At 36.3% G+C, this 18,891-nt stretch overlaps 1 long non-coding RNA gene across 1 annotated transcript in view; it reads right to left on the bottom strand.

Moving 5' to 3' along the window:
• Positions 1 to 208: 208 nt before the first annotated feature.
• The window catches only part of LOC142869956 (uncharacterized), a 196,390-nt gene continuing 177,707 nt past the window's right edge, over positions 209 to 18,891 (bottom strand). Inside the window, exon 3 of the long non-coding RNA XR_012918481.1 lies at positions 209 to 404. This is a non-coding gene — a long non-coding RNA (uncharacterized LOC142869956). The remainder of the gene's footprint in view (positions 405 to 18,891) is intronic.

Raw genomic sequence — 18,891 nt, 5'->3', positions numbered from 1 at the left:
AATGGGGGAGAGGGGAAGTTCAGAAATCAGACTGCTATTGAAGGGAAGATGGGGAATGTAGACAACTGTTCATGAAGTTTACTGTGAAGGGAAGGAGCAGGAGCAGGAACTGTGGCTAGCAGTGATGATAGGAAGACACTGAAATTAAAACAATAAAGTTTCTAGAAATAAAACAGAGAATATTTTCTTAATCTTATAGTCAGTAAAAAATGTCTGTATTGATCAGCTTGAATTGCCATAACAAAATACCGTGGACTGGGGGGCTTTAGCAATGGAGATTTATTTTCTCACAGCTCTACAGGCTGGGTGCCAGCGTGGTCAGGTTCTGTGAGGGCTCTCATCCTGGCTGGCAGAGGGCTGCCTTCGCAATGTGTCCTCGAGTGATCTTTCCTCAGGGCATATACCTGGAAAGAGGGAAAGAAAGAGAGATATTACCTTTTCTCTTCTTATAAGGCTACCAATCCTATTAGATTAGGACCCTGACCTTATTACCCCATTTAACCATAATTACCTCCTAAAAGCTCTATCTCAAAACACAACCACAATGTGGATTAGGGCTTCAACATATGAATTTTGAGGGGAGACATAAATCAGTTCATAGCAGCAACTGAAATAGAATACAAAATGCACTAATTATGAAAGAAAAATATCACGAACTGGACTCCATTAAAATGAAGCACTTCTATTATTCAAAGGACAAAGGCAAGCTACACTGTGAAAGTTACATGTGCACACACACACACACACACACACATATTCTCTCTCTTTCTATACATATGTCTATATATAGATCTTTTTATGTATTTATGTGTAGGGATTATATTGGGATTTTCTATATATATATACCCTATCTCTATATAGTGTATATATTTTATATATATTTATGTAAATTCTTTATCACTATATATATTTTATATATTCCTATGCATATTATATTTCCCTATCCCTATTTTATATATATTCATATGTGTGGAACTAGAGACTGAGGAATGTATTGAGAGTATGTAAAGAGAAACTGATACACTAATAGAAACATGGGCAAACACTTGAACAGACCCTTCACATCTAAGTGGCCAGTAAGCATGGTAAAGGATGGTCTGCATTATCTTTAGTTATCAGGCAAATGCAAACTGAAACCACAATTAGACACCTCTACCTCTGTGCTGGAATCACCACTACCACCACCACCACCACCACCAACAACAACAACAAAATTGAAAATACCAGGGTTTGGAGAAGCTGAGAAGCTGAGAAACACTGGAACTCTCATATGTTTCGGCTGGGAGAGTAAATTGATGCATTTACTTTGGAGAAGTCTTTGGCAGAATCTACTAAAGCTGAATACGTCTGTACTCCATGACACATATATGCCACTCCTGGGTATATACCCAACAGAAATGTGTATTTATGTTCATCTGAGACTGTTCATGGTAGTCTTATTTAATAATTTCTATTTAATATTAGGTCCATGATGAAAACAAATCAACTACGGAGTAGATAAATTGTGGTTTATTTATACAATGGAATACTACCCAGCAATGACACCAGATAGACAAAACTACACAGAACAACATGAATATATTTCATAAATATAATATTGGGCCAAGAATCCAGGCACAAGAGGGAATATATAGATTAACTCAATTCAGAGAAAATTTTAAAATAGGCAAAAATGAACCAATGTTGTTAGAGGTTAGGGTGGTAGTTACCTTTGGAGGAGGGAATGTCTGGAAAGGGGACAGTGGAGGCTTCTAGGGTGGTGGTAGCATGCTACTTGTTGGTCAGTATGGCATATACATAGGGGCCTTCATTCTGAAGATTTCCTTTCTACAATTTGTGTACTATTCTCTACATATGTCCTATTTCAATAAGTAAGCTTATTAAAAAAATGAAAGCCTGGGGTTGTTTGTCCCTACTTGTGTGTTGATTGGAAATGGCCATCAGTGAGAAGGGAGAGGAGAAATTTGATGGGATGCTACTCTGAGGAAGTGAGTCGGGATGAGGTTAGTGCACAGGTAGAGGGAGCAGCCCCACCTCCTCCAGCACAGAAGGGAAGATGGTGTGTATTTTTACAAAAGGTTGGAGGATGTTTTTAGTCAGGCAGGAAGATTTCTCCTTTTCTCTCCTTAGAGTCTTTAATCCAGAACTTTATTTCTTTGTTTATGCCTACTATCTTTCCCCTTTCACCCTTTGGAGTAGTTAAAATTGTCTCAGCTGTTGCCTAAATTTTTTTCTGAATTTTAAATTCCTAGAAGCATGGAGACTGGCTTTGAAAGAGTTCCTGAGGGTTTTCTTCTTGTTTAGGTCATATTTACAGCAGTTAGTAACTGAGACAGATTATGCTTTTCTTTTTCTCTTCCTTCTATGCATGTGAGGATAAAGATTTGATTGGGAGCGCTGGTACAGGCACTTATAACAGGATTAAGTACAAAATAAAAATACCCTCTGCATGGAATTAAGAGCTAATAAGGCCCTAATGCATACTAAACCAAATTTATTATGTTCTAAGAACTTGATTATCTCCTTTAGAGAGAGCAAGCATCCTGCCTACTTTGTTCCTATCCCTGCTCAGACTTGGCTGAAGTGACTTACCACCTCACAGTTGCAACTAAATTATCCTCATACTCACTTCAGTTTTCCAGTTATATGGAATTGTAGAGGCTTTCTCTTTCAGAATTGGATCAAATAAGGTGGACTTCTTTAGAAAAAAAAACTATACAATGTGGTTTACCGAAAATTTAAGGAGAAGATTTGCAGAGAAAAAGTAGGTGGTTCCTTGGGAATTGGACCTCTATGATCAGTTAAGAATTCTAAAGTTTTTTGACTAGCACAGTAACCCTACATTAGATCATATTGGTATGCTAAGTTTTTTCTTTAAGGGCTTTGTAGATAATCTTTGTTTCTGATTGTTCTTTCTCAAATGGTGGAAAGTGAGGTTGTACAGATGGTTTCACAGAGCCTTAGTGATTAAACAAATCACTGAAGATTAAACAATGAGAAGAAAACAGTAAAACCTAATTGATCCCAAATGCTATGGCTCCTAAATTTGTTAAGTAATTAAAGAGATTGTCTTTATATTATTTTTTCTCTCATCAAAGTGACCTTATTTTTTTTTCTTTCTGATAAAACACATAGTGCAATCAGACAAACCTAGAAATATGTACCAATGCAAGTTCTATCCAATTTTTGAGGTCCAATTTAGCTTCTATACCTATGTGAATGCTTCCGACATTATTGTAAATCTGAATTGATTTTTTTTTGGTGAACATTTAAAATGCACACAATCTCTACCACACAATTCATTGTTTAACACTATAACTATTACTAGTTCATCACATGTACTTTTATGGTATTTCCAGCTAGATAAAAGCTCTCTGAAAAGAAAAATGAGTTGTGATTCTGATTTATAAACAGTTGCTCAGTAAATGCTTTCTACTTATTCATGACATTTTTAGAAAGATAAGTACTGGAACCTTATCAGTATTAAGAAAGAAATGCACATCCTTTATGTGAATTTTATCAAATTTTAGAAATAGGCATTTTTACATTGTCACTCTTTGGTTGAAACCAGGGAAGTGCCTGAATAGCCAAAGTAATCTTAAGCAAAAGGAACAAATCGGAGGCATAACATTATCAGACTTCAAACTATATTACAAGGCTATAGTAACCAAAACAGCATTACACTGGTAAAAAAAATGGACACATAGAGCAATCCAATGGAACAAAATAGAGAGTCCAGATATAAAACCACCTACCTGTTGCCAACTTATCTTTGACAAAGCAGACAACAATGTACACTGGGGAAAAGAAGCCCTATTCAATAAATGGTGCTGGAAAAATTGAATAGCCACATGCAGAAGAATTAAACAGGACCTCTATTTCTTACCACTCACAAAAATTTATTTAAGATTGATAAAAGACTTAAAAGTAAGGCACAAAACCATACAAATTCTAGAGGAAAATGTAGGAAAAACTATTCTAGATATTGGTATAGACAAGGAATTTATGAATATGACCCCAATGGCAATCACACAACAACAAGTATAACTAAATGGGATTTGATTAAACTAAAAGGCTTTTGAACAGCTAAGGAAACAATCAACAGAGAAAATATATAACCTATAGAATGGGTAAAAATATTCACAAGCTATACATCTTATAAAAGACTAATAACTAGAATATACAAATAACTTAAGAATATCAGCAAGAAAAAAGTGAACAACCCCATTAAAAGTGGGCAAAAGACATGAACAGAAGTTTGTCAAAAGAAGATAGACAAATGATCAAAAACATATAAAAAAATATTCAAATGATCACTAATCATCAAGGAAATTCAAAGTAAAACCACAATAGGATATTACTTTACTCCTGTTAAAATGGCTTTTATGAAAAAGTCCAAAACCAATAAATACTGGCATGGATACAGAGAGAAAGAAATGCTTATACACTGTTGGTGGGACTGCAAACTAGTACACCTCTATGGTAAACAGTGCGGAGATTCTTCAAAGAACTAAAAGTAGACCTACCATTCAATCCAGCAATCCTACTACTGGGTATTTACCCAAAGGAAAACAAGTCATTTTATCAAAATATACCTGCACTAAATGTTTATTGCAGCACAATTGCAAAGATATGGAATCAACCCAAGTGCCCATATCAATTCATAAATGGATTAATAAAATGTGGCATATGTTTATTATAGAATCCTAGTCAGCCATTAAAAAGGATGAATTAATGCCTTTTGCAACATTTGGATGGAACTGGAATCCATTCTCCTAAGTGAAGTATATCAAGAATGGAAAAACAGACACCATGGGTGCTCATTATTAAATTGGAACTAACCAATGAGCACACACATGCAGAGAGGGAAGTAAAACTCAGCGGAAATCAAGTGAGGGAAAGGAGGAGGAAGGGAGAGGTAAAAACCAACTTAATTGGGACAATGACCACCTATAGCCATGACTCAGGCATTACAAAAGTGATCCATGTAACCAAAAACATTTGTACTCCCTTAGTATTTTGAAATGAATAAAATAAATAAATAAATAGACCAGGGTTGAAACCCAAACCTTAACTTCAGGCAAGATGATGAAATAAACAGAGATGTAGGGAGGCATGAGTAGCTTGGCCATTTAGGGATGGAAATAACTTTCCTCAATTATTTGGAGTACAGCTACACACATCTGCTTATGTGCCAGGATTTGGGTTTGCACCTTTAGTGTGATGGACTAATTTTACTCGAAATATCTTGACTGGATGATTTTATTATTTTGAAAACCAAATGTTACTTTGATGGAGTTTTAGCCATTTCCTTTTTGCTTTATCTTTCTTTTTCAAAACTAAGGAAACATAATGACAACTAACTCTCAACTGAAGCTAATTTTTAAAAATAACAAGAGATAGTTTGTAATTATATCATTCATTTTCATGAAAAAATAATATGGTTTGGAATACAAAACATCAATACCAAATAACATTTTTTTTTGCTCTTCTGAGCACCAGTTTTTATTTTTTAAAAGTAATTATGCTTTTATGTGTATAAAACTTGATGAGTTTTTGTTTTGATTTTTTAAATGAAGTGCTATGGATGGGCCAGGATGCACTCAGCAAAGTACAATATGTGATAGATACTTTGGGGATCAATCAGTTCCATGACTACAAAATGCATTAATTCAGCCTGTTATCACAACAAAGCTGTTTTCTAAGACCAAAAGTAAGATCAAAGCAGAAAAGAATGGCAACCCAAGGCCTCCAGGTGGAAGACCTGATGCTGGGGTTCTGTCTAATGACAGAGGCTGTGATGGCCAAGCTTGTCGCCAGCAGGTGGAACTCACTGTAGCATGGCTCAGCTGCCATATTGAGATAGTGTGCTGCAATTCCTGGGCCTTATTTCTCTATAGTTTCTCTCTTTTGTGTTTCATAGATTCTTATTCATCCCTATTTCCTACCCCAGTTTGCCAAGAATCTTCTCTTTATTGTCACTTCCTATTTTCTTCACAGAATTTCTTTTGTCCTTGGGTTTCGGTCCCTGTCAGTTCCTTCTCTTTCTTTGCCTTGCTCATGGTACAGAATGTATTATATTCATTGCTTTCCCTAGATGTTGCTTCTTTCCTAATTCTCACAGAATTGGGTCTTAGTTTCTTATCTGTTCTCAAGTGCCTAGTCATTGTTCACATAAAATTTAAAAATATGACTAATCATTTTTCTCTATGAATGGTTTTTTGCTTCTTGATCCAATTGTGACTTTGATTACTCCCTTCAAAATTCAAACTCCTCCCAGACCACAAAATAATTAAATAGGTTGAGTGCTGTAGTGTCAACAATAGTGTTAGTATGTAACTCATGATGTTGTATATGGGGAGTAGAGAGAAGGGACTACAATAAACCCTGAACAGAAATGTAATATGGGTGATGTGATTAAAAACTAAAACTACATCTGGGAAAGTAGCCGAATTAGGAGACTTCTGGGGTTGACAGGATTGTAGAGGTCTAATTCTTTGGCTGAGAAAGAGAAAAGATTAAAAAAGAAGGAAGGGGACAATTATAGGTGTGGCACTGATTTATTTCTTCTCCAATATGCCTATATAACTGAGAAAGGATTGGGTGGTAGAACCAATAGATACAAAAATAAGCCAGATTAGCATGCACAAGGACAGCATAGTTGCCACTATGGATTTCGGTACAAGTGCTGAGGCAGTTATTAGGAAGTTGAGGACAGTTCAAAGTCCAGGGAGTCTATTGTACTATATTCATTTCTAATAAATAAGATATTACATATTACTTTCGTTTAATATGACAAACATTTTCTGAGCACTTACAATTATCTAGGGCTAGGCTTATGCCATGCATTGGAGATATTACAAAGAGATGAAGGAAAGGAAGGGGAAAGGAGGTAGAGAAGGAAGAAGGGAGGGGAGGAGGAAGGGGAGGAAGGAAGAAGGGAAAGAAGAAAGGCAGGAAAGAAGGGAGAAATAAAAGAGGAAGTGAACAAGGAAGAATGGGAGAAAACATGGAAAAAAGAATAAGAAAGGAGACTTGATTCCTGTCCTCAGAGGATATACCTTCTTATGAATTTTGTTGTCACTAGCTTGGGTTGTATTAATAAAGTGTCAATGAGTTAGAATGCCATTACAAAATAATGAATAAGAATAATAGATGCTTTAAATGTCCAACAACTCTCACTTTTCTTCAGATTTTGTATTTTGACAGTGAAATAAATGAATGGTTGCTTTAGCCAGCTACTTTATCTTATATGTAAAGAAGCAAGTATTATGATATTCTTCATAAATGTACCCTCATGTTAACAGCTCTAGTTGTTTGTTGTTCATTTTTCACCCTTGTCAGGTATCTGATGTATGGATCTTCTGCACCACTAATTTTGGTCACATAGTCAAATGGGTATGAAAAAAAAACAGTTCACCAACACCTATTATTTTCTTGTGTTGATGGTTTGAAGTAAGTCTGGGACAGAGACAAAGTCCATACCTTAAAGGTAAAAAGTTTCCTTATGATAGTGAAGCAGGATTTGCCAACTAGAACTTCTGTTTTTTGTTTGTTTGTTTTTTCCGAATTTGAAAACTAAAGGCCATAGCTGAGAACCAAAAGCTTTACCTATACCACATTCTAAGTTTGGGGAACCCACCAGATGTTGGACTAGTCACTTTTCTATAGAGATGACTAAGAAATGCCTTTTCATCGGAGGAGGCCCTCTTAACCTGGCTCCAATCTTCTCTATTCTTGTAAGAGAAAGACTGGTGGTGCCCTTTGCAGGGAGTGCATTCTTGATGAAGAAAGGCCATCTCCTTCATTCTCCTTCCTGTGGGAGATGAGGGAGATACCTGGGTGCTTTTTGTTAAGGCAAGGAAAGGTGAGAGAATCACTCATAAAGTTTAGACTTGTCTGCTAGAGGGAAAAAATGATGGCTAGTTCCCTGCAGGATTTCTTCCAGGCAGCTAACCTTGCTGACCTACCCCATGAATGGTCAAAGAGCACTGAGAAGAGTTGGCATGGTGATACTGCTCCTCAAGTTCCCAGTCTCCAGAGGTATAGGAGTGGATTTATTCACACCATAGTCTTCAGAGTTGAGGACTATAGTGGGTATATAGACTGGGGATGCGAATTTGCTAGGGTCTGCAAAAAGTAAATGACCTTATAGCAGAATGTAAACACTTACAACAAGATAGGAGTAGGCTTACAAACACTGAGCAAAGTGTCTGGTTTCCTTCTTTCTCCTTCCCATGTTAGTATCAAAGATAGCCCAAAAGAAAGAGAGGGGGACCAAAGACTAAGAATAGTGCTAGTGCAAGAGCATTCGCACATATGGTGTGTTTAAAGATTTTCCTCTAACTGTGAAATTAAATATCTTAAATGACTATACTGGGGACTTAGAAACAATACTGGTAAGGCTTTAACTAGTGCATGCTAAGATTGAAAAACAATCAGATTAATATGTCATAAGGAAACTCATTGCCCAGAGGCAAGGGAAACTCAATACAGCGAGGCTGGTGACAATTATGGTGAAAGTAAAATGGTTTTATATTTATACCTTATGACTTAAGATTGCTCAATTTTAAGAGTTACAGTTCTGCTCAGTGAGCCCTGCAGAAGATGGACAGTCCCAACAGCTGGTGATTCTTGGAATCTTTCATCCTTATCTGTGAGTCTTAATGGTTAACTCTGGGAAAATAGAATATATTTCACCAAAAATTACACACCATCCTGTTATACTAAAAATACACCAGATAAAAACATGAAGGGCAAACATACTACTTAATAGTGACACCTTGAAAGTTTTCTCTTTGTTACAAGGAATAAGAAAACGATGCCATTAATCAAAACTTCTCTGTAGCATTTTATTGAAGGGATTAGCCAGCAATGAAGATCTTCCAATGAAGATTGGAAGGGGAGATTTAAAATTGCCATTATTCACAGATGACATAATTTTGTACATAAAAATCCCTCTAAGATCTATACATAAATTATTAGAATAAGGGTTTAGCAAGGTTCTTTAATATCAGTTTATGTACAAACTATAATGACTCTTAATATCAGAACTATATAGAGAATAATGCCATATACATAGCTTCAAAAATATTAAGTAGGAATTACAGATTCCTGTAGGATTATGGGGACTACCCAAATCTAAATTTTTCCATGTATCTTTTCAAAATGTTAAGATTAACAAGGAAAAAAAATGCACCCCTAATTTACACCTACAGTGTAATTAGGAGGCAAAGAATACTACAAACTTATATTAACTTGTAAGTGATAAAATAAACATCTAAAATCCAGTCATCTCTGGATTCCAATCCATGGAAGAATTAGATAGAAACTGTGCAGAAAACAGGGGAGGGAAGCTGGACACTAGCAGGCTTGGAACACAGATTAAATCACCCCTTGAACAAAGGTTCACATATGGAGAGTGGACATATTAACAATCTGTCTAAACCCTGATATAGTGGAGTACTAGCTAATGTGGAATCCATAGGAAGAGGCTTGAAAGTTTATAGGACTGACTTGAGGAAGCTCTAACTCTGGGTATCAGGGGGCAACTTAGAAGGATAAAGGTTTCTTTGAATAATTAGTGAAGGAAAATAAGGAAGCAAGCAAGATATACAAATTAAATGCCTTAACTAAAAGTATTACTGAATATTAAGAAATACAAAATATTCCCCAAATGAAAACCTGTCAGAGACACTTAAATTTACTACAACAACAAAAGAGGGTGATCTTGAACTAAGATACTATTAATCCACCCAAATCCTTTACCTTAATCTTTTCCTGTGGAGAAGCACCTGCTATTTACAGTTCAGGAAAATCCAAAATGTTTAAAAATGAACAGAAAATGTCAGAAAACACCTACGTAAAGCTAACTCAAGAGGGAAATTAGAAGTGGAAATTGAAGCTTTTCATCTGGTGAAAACATTTTTTCACTTCCCATACCATCATGGAAAAAACTAAGAAGCAGAGGAAATACATCTTAACATTCATTAAGAATCCCAAAACAAGTATTTCTACCCATGAAACAGCACTTTGAATCAGAAATTCAAAAACAAACTTAGAATGGAAATGAACAGTAACAACAACAACAACAACAAAATAAATAATGGAGGAAGATGTGAGACAAATGATCAAACAAACCCAGGGGAAACGGGTGAAGAAAAATTTCAAAAATCATTTCAGAAAGGAAGATGAAATTATAGCTGACTCAAGAGAAATTAGATAGTTGAACTGAAAACATCAAGAAGAGGGAAGGAAATAAGCAAGAATAAAAAGGGGTAAAAGTGTGAGAAAGGGTTATATGTAGATGATAGGCAAAGAAAATCCAACATACATATAATTGTAGTCTCCAAAGATGTAAAAAGGAAATAATAGAACAGAACTAATATTTTAAATTATAATTCAATAAAAATTATGGCAACTTAAAAATTTACTTAAATTTACATTTTGGGAGGGCGTACTGTGTACCTGGAAAGTTTACCATAAATAGCCACCTCTGAGACACCTTCGTAAAAGTATTAAGCTTAAAAAATTTTCAAAATAGGTAAAAAGATAAAATCATTTTAAAAATAAAGGAAATCAGGCTGGCTTTAGATTTTTAGCAGCAACATAGCACAAAGTAAGGTACAGTGGGGAAACCATTGTCACAGAACTCAAGGAAAGAAAATATAATCTATGAATTTTATAAACATTGAAGTTGTTCTTTAAGTATCAATGCTATAAAAATAATTTTAAGTATGAAGAACTCAAGGAATGCTGAACTTACAAACCCTCCTATGGAAACAACTAGACAATATGCTTCATTAAACCAAGACATGACTAGACATAGCTCAGTAAAAAGAATGACGTTGAACATTGAATATACTTAATTGTAGACCTTAGACCAAAAAGAGGTGGCAGCAAGAAGGAAGGAATAGTATGTGAATGTACTGTGTTACAATAAAATGGAAATAACACAATTCAAAAAGAAAGGTGAGGATAAATGAAGGAGAAAGAGGAAAGTAGAATAAGCTTATTAATTGCCACAAGAAAATATGAGGAATTAAGACTATAGTAGAATGTTAAGCAAGGGAAAGGGGGCCTAGGAACATTATAAAAGATATTGGTGTAAAGGTCACCATTAGAACAGCAAAAATATAGTTTTCTAAATATACAATTAAATACATAAGAGAGCAAAAATATCTATAAACATATTTGCAGAAACAAATTAAATATAATACAGAATAATATGGGGTGGAGACTATACATATAAGTTATATCATTAAATGTAACTGGGCTAAAATCACAAATTAAAAGAAAAAATTTTCTGATTAGCTCACAAAAGTATTCAAATTTCTATGTAATAGACATACTAATCTACAAAATAGCATATTAGGCAGCTTTAAAAAATGTAGAAGATGCCTGTGCAATGATTTGGAGTGCATTTCAGGATATCTTAGGGTAAAACAAAGTACAAAAGAGTTAAAATGATGTATATAGTATGCTATTTTATAATTTTCTGTGTATTTATTCTTCCACTCCCCAACCTACTACTTTAAATTGTTTAATAAAAAATCACTAATTGATTGAAGATAGTGATCAGAGAAACTTAAATTTAAATCATTAAAGGCCTCTAAAATTGACTATCAATTAAAAATGTCCTTTTTATAAGGCTATATCAATCAAAAAGAATATACTATTCAATCTACAAAAAAATGTGCTTAGACACAATTGTTTTGAGGAATCCGTGTATGACATGAGAGATATCTGTATCTAATTTGGATAGGCATTATTTCTCAGACAAATTTGTTATCAGGGCAAATGGTTATTAGATCTACTGATCAAGCTGTTAAAAAAGAGGGCCAATTAAAAAACAGCATCCTTCTTGAATAGCAAGTGAACATGTCCGTGGCAGATATGATAGCCTGGATCATCCCATGTCTATTCTAACTCTTTCTAGTATTCCTTTCCATAGTGTACATATTGGAAAGCTAAGAACATTTCTCAGATGGCATTGTGGCTCTGTTTCTGGATATGATTTGGGCTCCACAATTGAATGCAGAGGGGGAGTTGAGAATTCAAAACTGAATTAAATGTGGGAGAAGCAAAGATATTTTTGCGAGCATGAGTGGCATGTCACTAGGGTCAGCAGTTTTGGCAGCAACTCTGGCCATCCAGATTATGACCCAGGTCAGTGTGATGCTAGAACACGCAAGTTGGCACAGTGGCTTCATAACTCTGCAATTTCTTGGCTAAAGCAGATGTAGCCATTTGCCTCCTGCGCCAGTTCGAGGGTATTCTGAGAGTCAACTTTTGGGCATATAAACAGTTAGTTCTGTGTATTAAATCTCTTCTTAGAGTGGGTAGACATAATTCTCTTTATTGAAACTGAACTCTAACTGATAAAATATCCTAGAGAAAATACCTAGAAAATTTGATGTGTTCTTTTGAAGTTCCCAAGCCATAGACTTCATTACAGAACACCCTGAACTATTAAACTCATCCCTAGATAGCAGCCTTCAATATGCTGAGTCAGCTGTCTATTCATCCTCCAGTCCCCTTTGGCATGGTCATTAGAGAATCCTAAATCCATCATTCCCTTCCTTTCTTGTTCCTACCTCTTATCATTTGTCCACTACTTTTCAATGATTTCAGCTGCTACTGCTGTATCAATCAAAGCAAACCACCTCTATTGATACCACAGCCTGCATTTCAGAGAGATGATTTGGGATCTTTTAAGAAATGTTAGAACCAGACTCAGACCAGTCATCTTGGCACATATGGAACAGGCTACAGACAGATAGGGCCACCCCTACACATAACATTCTGTGTCATGGGGCTTTTGGGTCTGGCAGAGGAGCTAGAAGTTTTGCTCTTACTGTTTCCTGGGGATAGTGAGTTCACAGAAAGGTCCTAGAGAATTGTATTCCATTGCAAGAATCAATAGTTTAATTTAGGCTAAAACCTGACAAAGACCTGGAGTTTCATTATAGAAGAACTTTGTCTGTGTCAAATCTAGAAAATGATAGAATAATTTAGGTTGGTTCCCAGGCAAAGGAAATTAGGAAATAATGACTGAGAAAGTGATGAGTTGCTTGTCACATCTGGAGCAAAACTGGAAGGTTATTTAGAAATAGAAGAATAAAAACCTTTAAAAGAAGCCATGTCTGCTGGCATGATAAAAGCATATTTATCTTTGTCTCAGGCCTTTGCACTTAGTGAAAGGAAAGTTCTTCCCCAAAGCTTTATGCTGCTGGCTCCTCTCCTGTCAGAAGTAGTATTAAAAAATAATTGAGGACGTGAACTCTGGGGACAGACTGCCCCGAAATCCCAGTTTTATCCATCAGCATATCTGTGACCTAGGGCACAAGATTCATAACCTCACTGCTGTGGTCTGAATATGTCCCTCCCAAAATTTGTATATTGAAACCTAAGCCCCATGGTGATGATATTAGGAGGTGGGGCCTTTGGAAGTGTTTAGGTCATAAGGGTGGGGCCCTTATAAGTGGGATTAGTGCCTTTATATAAGAGACCCCAGAGAGCTAGGCTCTCCCTTTCACCATGTGAAGACACAGCAAGAAGATACCATCTATGAACCAGGAAATGGGCTTTCACCAGACACTGACTCTACTGGTGCTTTGATCTTGGACTTCTAGCCTCCAGAACAGAGAAAGGAAATTCCTGTTATTTGTAAACCACCCAATCCATGAAATTTTGTTAAAGAAGCCCAAGTAGACTAAGATATTGACATTTCCTGTGTCTCAGTTTCTACAACTATAAAATAGGTATAATGATAGCACTTCTCTGATAGAACTTTCATGAAGTTTTCATACATAATTACCTGTAAAGCAATCAGAATGATGCATCAAATACATCATATAAGTGTTAACTACTATTATTAGTCAGGTCTTAGTCCCTCCTCAGAGGCTTTTGATGGTAATCACAGCTAAGAAGTCTTCCTCTGTTGTCACTATCTACGATATAACCCTAAGTTATTATCTTCCTGATACTATTTTAAACATTTATTAATATGTTTATTCCCTCCATAGACATATACAAATAAATGTTCAAACTGAAGGCATGCTTCATTCATGGGGGAACAGAGAGCATTGTCTCCCCATACATATGAATCAAGGTTCAGTTTAAAATGAAGTAGAAGAAAGCCATGGATTCCTTTAATACGAGATATTTATTGGGCACTGCTATGTTCCAAGCACTATGTTTGGGTGCTAGAAATATAACAGCACCTTCAAAAAAGCCTGGCTAGGGAAAGAAACTGTGACCTGGAAAAGATCCACTGTTTTTCCTGTGGATTTGGGAGACCCAGTAGAAACTCATCCTGGATGAGATATAAATTTAAAGTGGAATTAGAAAGAGAGTACAGAGAGAAGTGAAGAGTGACTGGAAATAGTATGAATTTAGGCAGGATACAGACAGAATTGAATATGCCCAGCAAGGTTGAACTTTGTATCCATTCTAAGGCTCTGAAATTTCCCTACTGCCCAGATAAGTTTTTAATGAGAATACAAAGTTCAGAAGACATGAATCTGAAATAATGGGTAGAAAGCCATAGAAAAAAGTCTCAAAACCTGCTGCTGAAGCAAAGATGTGAGAATATTAGAAGACCAAGACAGAACAATAGTGATGAGCATTCTTACCCCAGGCTGAGTAGTTAGACCCCCTTAGTCACTTGCAAATGAGAAGACCATGAACAGAACATGAAATCCTTAGCCCAATACCTACTTGTGGGCATATAAGGGATGAGGCTAAAGAAGTCAGGAAAGAGAGAATGTCTTTGGAAAAGGGTGTTGGGAGGTTATGACATGGGCAAATTTCTTCCCCTCATGTAGAGCCCAGCAAAAGGAGACCACATGCCCAGCTTGACATTGTCCCCTGAGGGACTGAAAATGTAAGGTGAACCTGTGTCAGGTTAGCTGCCTAGTGGTACTAGAGAAAAAAAAAAAAAAACAGATGACACATTAGGCACCAGTGGAAGCAGGGCAGAGGTAAATGTCTCAAGATGGCCCGATGAGGACTGCACTAGGGAAGGAGACAGCTTCAGTGTGTTTAAAAGAGGGTGTCATTCAAGAGAGTTTTCTGCAGAGTTTAAAGGTGAGCTGGTAGATATGGAAGCTTGGGAGAAGAGACATTACCTGCATCAAAGACACTGCTCCAATATTTCCAATGGGGATTGTCTGAAATAATACAAAGACTTCACATGAGAGAGTAGAAATAAGGGCTGACATATACTGACTGTCTACCTGTGTCTCAGAAACTACAAAAGGCCTTATATGTATTAACTCCATTCCCACAGCATGGGGAAATTGAAGCTCAGAAAAGTTAAGCCAATTGCCCAATTCACGTAGCTAGTTAGTGGATGACCATGTCTACATCATAGCAGTACCAGCAGAAGAAACCATTTCCTGCCCTTTATTGTCCTTCCTTCCCCCACACCTCCCATTCTCCAGAACAGTCAGAATGCAGCTGAGGCAGGGGTGCAGTGGGGGAGGAGTCATGTGGGTGGGAAGTGCAGAATCAGACCTCTTTTCCCATTGCAGGTGATGCTATGAAACAGAAGCAAGCTGTAGAAGGCACACACCTTGTAACTTTAAATAAAGTTGAGAGTTTTGCTACTACAAGGTCATGTCACTCATATGAAGTGCTCTCTGACTGAAAAGGTTCTCAGGAGTTTTCATTTCTTGAGCCTGGCTAGAAAAGTCATGAAATCTGCCCTTAATTTAATCTGAGAAGCAAGGAAGAATTAGTTTCAATGGCATGGGAAAGAACGACATTGTTTTCTGCTTTCTGTCTGTGAAGTTTCACTCTTTCAACATGGTACTTGTCATTTGCTGGGTAGTCATTGTATATAGAATGCTGGACTCAGCAATATAGAATCTTAGAGAGGGCTTTACACTTATAATTTAAAGACTTATAGAGAGATAAAACAGAAAAAACAAGAGATAAAAAGTTAAAACATCTTTTCATTTATAGCTCTAAAAATAGCTATTATTGTTAGGATGACTGAGGACAGTTTTATGGAGGACAGTAGAATTTTTAGTATTGTGAAGAAGGAGACCCAAGCAACAGAAAGCAAAGAGAAATCTCAGTTTGGGGAAGGGAATTTTTGGGAGGATGGGAATAGATAACTTCTGAAGTTAAGGTAAGTATGCAGAGTACATTTATCAGGCAGAATGAAATAGGTCAGCATTGGTAGCAAAGAGCGTAGAACAGTCAGGGGAGCAGGATTGCTGTGGACAGCTTTAATGCCGGTGTCTTATATTGAATCTAACCTTCTGTTGTAATGTACAGCCTAGTAAGTCACATTGCAAACTCATTTTACTGGCTCAGGCCAAATAGCCTAGGGGAGTCTTTGTTTCTGTAATTGAAAAGCTATATAAGAATCAAAGATTTCCTGGATGAGTTATTATCTGCATCAACAAAATTCAATACTCTGCTGGAAGTGAAAGATGCACTTGATTATTAAACGTCTGTTTTATTTAGAGGAACATATTTGCAGCAAGGGTAAATAGCAAGCTTGCAAATTTTATTTGCTGAGTCTGTGCTCAGATTGGTGATAATTCTATTGTTTATGCTAATGGATTCACAATGGCAGTTGCAGAATTTCTTTTCCTGGTAAAGAAGCAGGAGGAAGAATGAAGACTGTTTTTTTAATTCTCTCTAAAATGCTTAAATCAATTTTCCATTGTTTTAAATACTTGGAATGTAGGAAGTCCATGCATTACATAGCCGAGTATACTGGAGTTTTGAATAGATGCACTCATTTCCTCCCCCAGGTCTAGCTATCTCATCTCAATATGTTAAGAGACAACTGTACCTGATACTCAAAAACACCCAGTATCCTTTCAGTTGAGAGTCCCATGAAAACTTACACCAAATTGTGTAGTCTGGGAACATGACTCTTCCTATTTATTTTTTGGGGTATGTTTCATATCAGACTTATTTACTTATGATTCTTCAGCAGTTGTAATTGTGCTGATTTTTGAGTCTGATTGAATTAAAAATGTGGTTCTAAATCTAAGAGAACTCCAGGAAAAAGGAGAGGAAAATGCACTTGGGAGATTTAATGCTTTTGCCCTTAAGACCCCCATAATTATTTGCATAATGTAAACATCAACAAATAAGTCAATTAGTTTCATACAAATGAACTCAAAATTTTCAGTTCTATTTCATATCAAAATAACAAAAAGGATAGAGAACGGTTATTAACTTGACCTTACAAGAACTATATTTTGTGGCTCTCAGAGGGCAAAGGATCTACCTCTATGGTGAATTTTACCCTCCGTTTGTCCTTTGGACAATTATTATTTTTCCACCCACTGTGTGCCAAGTGAGTGTTTCCCAGGCCTCTCAGAGCCTTTGTCCAACTTCTGAAGACATATAGTCTCTATAGCATATAGTCTTAAAATTTAAATCCTTGTATTTTTTACATGCCTAGGACTGGCCTGTTTTCTTTCAAATGCTTGGGGAATTTATTTTTAACCTTTTCCTCCTGGATTCTACTACCCTTTCTCTTTCTCATCTGTATTACTCCCCTTAAACCTTTCAACACCTCCAAGTTTTCTGTAATATGTGTGATATATGGGATCTGTTTTCTCTGCAAAGAAAACCATTCTCTGTTGCAGAATTTGGGAGGTTTTTTAAACCAAGGAAGGTGCCAGAGTGTTTCCTGAAGGGAACAACAACAACAACAAACTCTTAATTATAAAATCATTTAATCATTTCTTAGCTTGCAGCCCACCTGATGTTTAAAAAATTCTGACTTTCAGTAAATATTGCTTCTGTTTTGTCTTTGTAAGAAAATACTGACTTCTTCATTGAAGAAAGTCCTGAATTTCTTTTTAACCATTGAATTCTCAAAGCACCTCATTGATTTATTTTTAGTTTTACCCTGCTGATATTTGTTACTTTCCATCATTAAGAAAACAGATCTTAGATTTAAAATAGGCTAAAGATAAATAGGTTTAACATATATGTATAACAGAAGGCTGCTGTTCTGTGTTAAGTCACTTACATCAAGCAGTATAAGAATTTCTTTCTGGTTGGCTGACAAAGTAGCAGTGAACTTTGTGTGGGGAGAATACTCCGATATTTCCCTTGGGCACTTTGATAGACAATCATATGTGATTAGTCACATGTCATTTTAGGTGCCTATGCACCTAAAAGTTTAAGTAAGAAAGCTTTCCATTTGTGAGATTAGTTTGGAGAGTCTTCTTCTAAAAGACTAGTTGTATCAAAATACTTTCAAAAAGTCTTTTTTTTTTCACATTTACATGAACTAAAGGTAGAGACTTGTATTATGATTGGAGATCTAATACATGTTTGGTTTCCTTTGGAACAAGATGTCCAATAAACACTCTGTTTGGAAGAGGAATCACTATTTTTGTTTCTAGGTGATAGATACCAATATTTTGGCCTTTTGTACGTTAATAAGACTGGGCCTTGCTGGATATAAGTGGAAATTATCTTATAGGATCAAAGGTCCACACCAGCCCTATCCATGCACAAATACATACCAGCCAATGTATATTTGTATAAATAATTGAATTGGAAAAGATAGTCTATGAGAAAAGCCATTTTATGCATGCCTGTCTTAAGTTAAGAGAGAGAAAATTATAGAAAAGCTGTCCTGAGTTCTGTGAGGGTCACATGGGGCTAAGTCTGCATCTCTTTCTTTCTAGTTCTGCTTCCAGTACATCCTAGTTTTGGTTGGGTATCCTGTGGGTTTTCTAATTCACGCACCCCAGGAGACAGCACCCTGGACAAGCTGATTATCCCCTGAAGAAAGAGAGCAGAACATAGAGGAGACCTTGATGCCCAGTGGGGCATGGCAGATGCTCAAGGTGTACGTTGGATGCCAAGCTGAGGCCTAGTGGGCAAATCGCAGTACCTGGT

Source organism: Microcebus murinus, chromosome 3 (assembly GCF_040939455.1).
Source record: "Microcebus murinus isolate Inina chromosome 3, M.murinus_Inina_mat1.0, whole genome shotgun sequence".
NCBI classification, from domain to species: domain Eukaryota; kingdom Metazoa; phylum Chordata; class Mammalia; order Primates; family Cheirogaleidae; genus Microcebus; species Microcebus murinus.
This window is presented reverse-complemented; position numbering and strand designations above follow the sequence as displayed.